Here is a 7,823-nt window from a genome sequence, read left to right as displayed (position 1 = left end):
GGGGCACTTAAGGATAAAGAAAAGCAACAACAAAACCAAAGTAAATTAAAGGATGAAAAGCAACAACAAAACAAGAGTGAATTCAAATAAATAAAGTCACATAAAAAGAATAAAAGTCAAAGGCAGAATATAGTTATACCTGTATTATGTAACTTTCCTCTTCTATCCTGGATTTGAACCCGGTTTCCTGTGCAAGTGCTGACATTTTTATTTATGTTAAAGTGAAATTTTAGTTCTATTCTCTATTCATATTTTTCTGTCCTTTCTTGCACACTAGCAGCAATAGGCTACACATATCTTCATCAGGTGTGTTGTATAGTGTAAGAGCCCTTAACCTTCTTCTGTTCAGCTTCCACACTTTGTCTTCCCAGAACATTATATGGGGTCCCGGTCCCCCAAAGGTCTGATGACTCTATATCTATCTGCGATTACTCCAAAATGCATATCTCCCTTTTCCTTTTATTGTTATATCTTTTGCATTCACTTCCCTATTCTGGCCAAAGATTTCCAAAGATTTTCAAAATGTTTCACAATTTCTCACAAATAGTCGATCTACAAGCTCACAATGTGTCAAGATGCGATGCATTGCGAGGCTTGTAGATTGGCTGTCCTGGAAATGTTTGGATGTTGTTGGAAAATGACAGTCAAGCTGCAGCAAGTATTCACCTTGGTGACTGAAACGTTTCCATAAACCCAATCACCATATGACCTCATTTGCATATGAAAATAAACGTTTGCAACTTCTCTATATAATAAAGGTGACTTATCAAAGTTCAGGAAAGGTATCCAGCTCTGCAGATTTACTCCATAGTTACATTTCTTTGATACAATCAACAGTTGCAACACCAGACATCAAGTTTTCACGGTGAGTTTACTTTTAATTACTGATTACTTTTTAAAGTGCTTTTAAAATATTTATAGAAGACTGGTATGGTATGCCAGTGTCCTCTTATATTAAAAGGAAGATTTAATTGAAAACTTTAATTTCTTAAATGTTTTACATTTAAGTTTGAGTATAAAATACACTTGTAATTCAGATTTCAGTGAAATCTGAAAGTTTAATCAAATCTATTCCATAGATTTATCATTCAACTGTTTTAATTAATTAAAATAAATCTGTTTTGAATATTTTTGTCCACACACTGTACGTAAGGATATTTTTCTTTTCCTTTTATGCCAGAAGTAATGTTGACTTTTTTTTTTGTTTATGCACATTTGAGTCACACTATAAATTAATCCTGTCTGTGTATTGTGAACAGCTGATTATCCATATCCACTGATTTACATGTAAACGTGATGTGACATTGAAACTGATTCTGATAATAACTGTTGTTGTTTATTTCCTCACAGAGAAGTCATGGATCATACATTACTTCTGATCATCCTCCTCTCTGGTAAGACCATGGAGTATCTTGTTATTTGTTTGTCGTATTAGCTTTTATCGTTTCAATAGTTTTGACCATCTGTATTAAAACATGCAGTAACATACAGTATAAGACAAATACTGTATTAAGACACAGCTACAATTATTGCATTATATTACTTCTTGCTTATAAACAATATGGACAAAGAGAGATTGAGATGGCAGATGGATTTGACTATAGGTAAACATGCCACTGAATTACTTTTCAAGCCGCTTGAAACAATAGTTGACCAGATGATAATCTTCATGGTTTGCATCATTTTGTGCAGGCCAGGTATCAGAGTTAAACTAAGGATTGGGAAACGCATGAGTGATATATGATGGTGTTGTTGTTACCAGGGGAGGTGGAGTTTGTTGTCAGGATAAGTATAATCTGAACACTTGACGAAGGTCAAAACATAAGTACAACAACATATAGTTTTGACTACCCAGACCAAAGCAAAGCCAAAAAGGTATTTTAAAATATGCCTGTAACAAGCTCTAACTCCACTATCCTTGACCTTCAGGTTTCTACATACCCTCCTGTTGTGTGCTTCGTGAGTATCACGTTGTTAACTTGAAAATGACCTGGAAGGATGCTCAGAGCTACTGCAGAGAGAAGTACACTGACCTGGCCACCATAGAGAACATGGAAGATGTGAAGAGTCTGAAAGCAGTCAATTTTGGCAAAGATAAATGGTTGTGGTTTGGACTGTATGATGACCCCAAATCCTGGAAGGGAACCATAGGACATGATGTCAACTCTTGGAGATGGTCAGCAGTTGATGTGCAGATCAGGACAGAGTATCATAACTGGCGTTCTGGTTCTGGCGATCCAAATTATAATGCAGCCAAAGAGCTCTGTGTGATAATCAGTACTGATGGTTTTTGGTGGGATGTACCTTGTGAACAGGAACGCTATTTTGTCTGTTATTATGGTAAGAAGTCATTGCCTACACTTTACAATCAACACACACACTTAACAAACAGAGACTGGTATGCACACGTGTGCATTCACTTGTGCACACATGCATGCACACATACAGTACGCAGATTCTACTGTGAACATGAACGATATTTTCTGTGGTATGATGGTAAGAACTTATTATCTATACAATCAAAATAATCTATTCATACTTATCACACACAGCCTGGCATGTAGCTTGCACACGTGCATGGACACATACACAGATATGTTTGAATACATACTGTAGTGCATTTGTCTGCAAGCAATTGGTCCATAGTGACACTATTTCACTGTTCTCTTCCCTAGATAATGGAGTCCAGCAGAAATATATTTTAGTCAAGAAGACATCATCATGGAAGGCTGCCCAGCAATACTGCAGAGATCGTTACACAGACCTGGCTGTTATCAAAAATGCTGAAGAGAACAACCAAGTTGTGTCTTTATTGGAAACAGATGGATCACCATGGATCGGCCTTTACAGAGTAGCATGGGCATGGTCTGACCAGAGCAACCTCTCCTTCACACACTGGGACTGGGCTGATAACGAGCCCAATAATTATGGCCAGAATCAACATTGTGCAGCATTTCATTACTCACACTTTACTTGGAATGATAAAGACTGTTTAGATCAGTTTGCATTCCTCTGCCACAGAGGTGAGTGTCAAGTTTCAACTTTTTAGCACAAAAGATCAACATTATTAGTATAGGTCCTATGTTATTTTTACACATACTTTAGCTTTTTATTTGGTGTGTGTGTGTGTGTGTGTGTGTGTGTGTGTGTGTGTGTGTGTGTGTGTGTGTGTGTGTGTGTGTGTGTGTGTGTGTGTGTGTGTGTGTGTGTGTGTGTGTGTGTGTGCAGCTATTCAAGAAGTGAAGGTGGTGAGGATGAAGATTCAGACTGATGCTGACCTGACAAATCCAGCCATTAGTGACCAACTCTTACAACAGGTAATCAACTCTGAAGGATATTTAATGATTGACATAAAGTGTTTTGTGACATTTCACGTAAGGCTACTAAAAAATAGCAGATATACAAGCTCATAGCGCGGCACCGAGTGCCGTGCTATGAGCTTGTAGATCTGCTATTTTTGAAAAATCGTGAAAATTTGTGGTAAAATCTTGGATTATATATTTTTAAAGCTAACATTTGTAAAATATTTAGTTCCAGGAACCCGAAGCAAAGGTTTGAGTTACAAATGTCCGGCAAAAAAAAATCAAATACTTTTCATGATTTTTCAAAAATAGCAGATCTACAAGCTCATCGTGCGGCACTCGGTGCCGCGCTATGAGCTTGTATATCTGCTATTTTTGAGTAGCCTAACACAATCTAAAAATGACACACAGATGCGTTCCCGGTGATCATGATGTACTCTGTGATGTTTTCTGATGCTCTGATTGTGAACTGATTGGTTGTTAAGCAAACACAGGTGTGCATGTAAACCATAAAAAGAGGGTGAACCCCCATTGTTAGCGTTTGAACCTGCTCTGAGGGGGTTCCTCCTCTGAGGAAGGCTGAGGCCGAAACGCGTTAAGCCTGCTCTGAGTAAAAGAATGTGCATCTGATCATATGCTACATCACAATGGTGACATAATTCAATTCTTCTATTCCTCTTCAGTTACGTGAATCTTTGGCCAACCAGGGAGTAACTAACTTTCAACTGCGCTGGAAGACTCAACCCACAAAACAGAAGAGTCCTGAAGCTGAACAACAACACTTTACTGCAAATTCCACAACAAACCTATATAGGTTACCTTATAATGGATGATATTAATCTACCTGACAGACAGACAGACAGACAGACAGACAGACAGACAGACAGACGGACAGACGGACAGACGATTGGGCTTGCTTTCTTTTTCTCTTTTCCACAATCTGTGTATTAATATTTTCAAATCAAACAGATAGACAGTACTAGCAAATTGGATATACTTTGAGTCTATATTCGAACAAGGGTACCACATCTTTTCCACAGAGTTTCATCTACTTCTTTATGTCACCTATGCTTTGGGTCTGTTGTCAATGAATAGTGTGTGTGTGTGTGTGTGTGTGTGTGTGTGTAGGCCTATGGCAAGGGTTCCCAAACTTTTCAGGCAGTAACCCCCTAAAATAATCATATTTGAACTGGGGACCCCCGACCCTGACAAGCACTTGGAATTGTAGGCATTACATTTAGTTTGACTCGGTTGCACAGATAAATATTGTGAAAATAGCCGAACTGCAAGCTCACAACGCCTCGCACTGCGAGGCGTTGTGAGCTTGTAGATCTGCTGTTTTCACAATGTTTGCCTCTTTATGTAATATTTGACAAAAAATCATTAAATTGTAACTTTAGAAATGTGCAGATTCCCGGTATACACTTATTCCGTATGTTGGTTTGTTTACTGTTGAGTGAGAAAACAATATGTCACATTATGCTAATCATCTGAGGACCCCCAAAATAATTTGACATCAGAAGTGTTTATTTGCTCCTCTAAAACAAGAGCAGTGGTGGAAGCAGTACATAAGTAAAAGTATCAATACCACAGTATGAAACTACTCTGTTACAAGTAAAATATCTGCATTCAACATTTTATTTGAATCAAAGTACAAAGGTATTGATAGATACACTTAAAGTACCAAAGCAAAAGTGCTAAAATGTGTTAAACGTCAACAACAAAAAATCAATAGCACATCTAAAAGCTCCCAACGCATAACAGTGTAACGCGTTGTGACCTTGTAGATCAGCTTTTTTCTAATGGCCGAGGTATGAAACTGGACTTAAGTGGCTACTGTATGATTTGTAATCATTATAATGACCATAATAATCTAAACTAAACAAAAATAACTAATTGAAACTAAACTGAAATTAAAAACAAAAAATACTGAAAAATGCAAAGCTATAATATCCTTGATGTGATGATAATGTTTCTATATATGTATCATTTCCCTGCCTGTGTTAAATAAACTTTAGAACATCCTGTGCTGTGATGTTGTTTTATTTTGTTTTCTTGCAGAGGGGAACTGAATGGTTATAGTCACCAGGGGTTGACAAAGAAGTACTTGAGTCTAGATACTCCTGATCAAAATGAATGTCACTCAACTACAGGTGAAAATTCCTCAGTCAAATTTGTACTTCGGTACTGGAGAACTTGCTTCAAAAGTGTTCAAAAGCACAAATTGTAAAGTACATTTTGTTTGAATATCACCGCATTGCTGTATTCAAATGTTTTTTTTTAAATAATAATGAAATAATAATTAACAAAAATAATAATAATTAAGTTATTTCTTTATTTAAAAAATATAATGAAATTAGGAGATCTTCAAGCTCACAACGCATCACTATATTTAAATATAGGTCTTAAAGAATCACTATGTAACTTTTTTGTAATCAATAAAATGTAATTTAGTCTGTATGGATGGCAGAGGCATCCACCTCCCTGAGCCAAGCCTAAACCTGACCGTGACCACATACCTCACTGGACTAGAGTTGAGTGGCTTCTGAAAGATTTTAAAGGGGCACCCGCTCCTTGATGTTTAAAGCCAGTGATTCTGAACCTGTGGGCCCGGGACCACACCACTGGTGGGCCGTGGGGGTATTGCAAGTGAGCCCCCAAATGATAATTTCATGATAGTTTCATTCATCATTAATATAAAAATCACACCCTGTGTGAAGAGAGTGGTGCCTTTGATGAGCCCCGTATTGATGTTGTCATCAATGTTTGTTTATTGGACATACACCCGGACACACGGACACACAGACAATGTCAGATATAGGAGTGGTTGGCACCACTCAAAAATGAATAATGTAACAAAAACAAAACAAAAATGATGTAAAACCTTGAACAAAGTAGTTTCCTTTGTGATACCACTAAATATTATACTATGTTCGTTCCGTTGATCCAAGCCAAACATAATCGATTGATTGATCCTTAAAATCTCCCCGGTTCTACGCCACCAACCACCATTCAATGTTAGCCCATCAATATTGGCAATGTTATGTTCAAATTGGCTTATGGGTGGACGTTGGGTGGGTTGGCGTCACAAACGTAACTTCCGGATTTGATTGACCAACAAATGTCACAAACGTAACATGATTGGCCAAACTTTGCATGACATAGTGCTCTGATCAGTGCTAGATTGTCAGGCCTGAACATCTATAGCCCTACAATACATAATATGAAATAATAAAAAGCTGATGAAGGCTTTATATTTCTTTAGCTTTCACTCATGTGTCTGCTATACTCTCCCTTCCCATACTGTAAGTGCATCTCCTATGGGCTGGGGAAGTGCCTGTCAGCGAGGGGGAGTGTTGCGCTGGAGTAGGACGCACTATGTCCTCTAGTGGGGGCCTTTAACTAGCATGTGACCCCATAGGGTCCAACACAGAAATGTGTGGAAAGAGATTACTGGCATAATGACTAAATTGAGAAAAAAAATCTGCATGGTAGAGTATGTTAATACAAACTAACTTATACTCTTGGGGTGGTTGAATTTTGTCTCCCTGCTATTGAGACATTTAGATTGTGGCAAAGGCCATGTCTCACCTAGACACAGGATCTGACAGGATCTGGATCTGTGTTCTCAAGATTCAATGTATTCCCTGAGCAAGCAGGCCGGCTCTATTAGCTCAATGGTAAAGAATGTCAGCACTTGCGCAGGAAACCAGGTTCAAATCCTGGGTAGAAGAGGAAAGTTACGTTGTGCTGCTTTAAGGTTAAATCATAGAAATGTAGGAGTAAAAAGTACAATATTTGTTTTTGGAATGTAGTGGAGTGAAAAATCATGAATCCAAAAATGCAAATACAATGCAGAGTAAGGTACTGATAAAAATTAAGTGCAGTGTAAAAAAGTGTAAAACAGTGAGTTAAATTGTTCCATCATTTTTGTTATTGCCATAAGAGAAAGGGAAGAAGGAGAAGGCGGGCTTTTAGGATCACAACAGAGAAGTAGTAAATCACAACAGTGGGTTAGAGTCTCTCTCACACACACACACACACACACACACACACACACACACACACACACACACACACACACACACACACACACACACACACACACACACACACACACACACACACGCACACACGCAGGTCCGTGCGTGTTTTTTTCGGGTGGGTTTGTTAATTTTTGGGGGGTTTTGTTACTTTATTTTGGTTAATTCGGTACAATTCGGCACAGAGGTGCGAGGGACTGGACTGATGTTTTTCAGATGTTTTTTCACACACACACACACACACACACACACACACACACACACACACACACACACACACACACACACACACACACACACACACACACACACACACACAGTAGGCTACTTGCATTTAAACATTTCTAGACAAGGGCAGACAAATACAACAGAGTTTGTGGATCCAAGATACTTAATGTGCGGGATTCCAACCCCCCCACACACACACACACACACACACACACACACACACACACACACACACACGCACATAAGCATA

The 7,823-nt window shown here is 38.4% G+C and overlaps 1 long non-coding RNA gene across 1 annotated transcript; it reads left to right on the top strand.

Annotated features, from left to right (window-relative positions):
- The first annotated feature begins 784 nt into the window (after positions 1-784).
- On the top strand, positions 785-2,082 carry LOC311064477. The gene is made up of 3 exons (XR_014602699.1): positions 785-865; positions 1,351-1,394; positions 1,930-2,082. It is a non-coding gene; the product is annotated as an uncharacterized lncRNA (long non-coding RNA).
- Positions 2,083-7,823: the final 5,741 nt, after the last annotated feature.

The sequence above is a fragment of the Gymnoscopelus microlampas genome (assembly GCF_963454915.1).
Source record: "Gymnoscopelus microlampas genome assembly, chromosome: 2".
Classification (NCBI taxonomy): Eukaryota; Metazoa; Chordata; class Actinopteri; order Myctophiformes; family Myctophidae; genus Gymnoscopelus; species Gymnoscopelus microlampas.
This window is presented reverse-complemented; position numbering and strand designations above follow the sequence as displayed.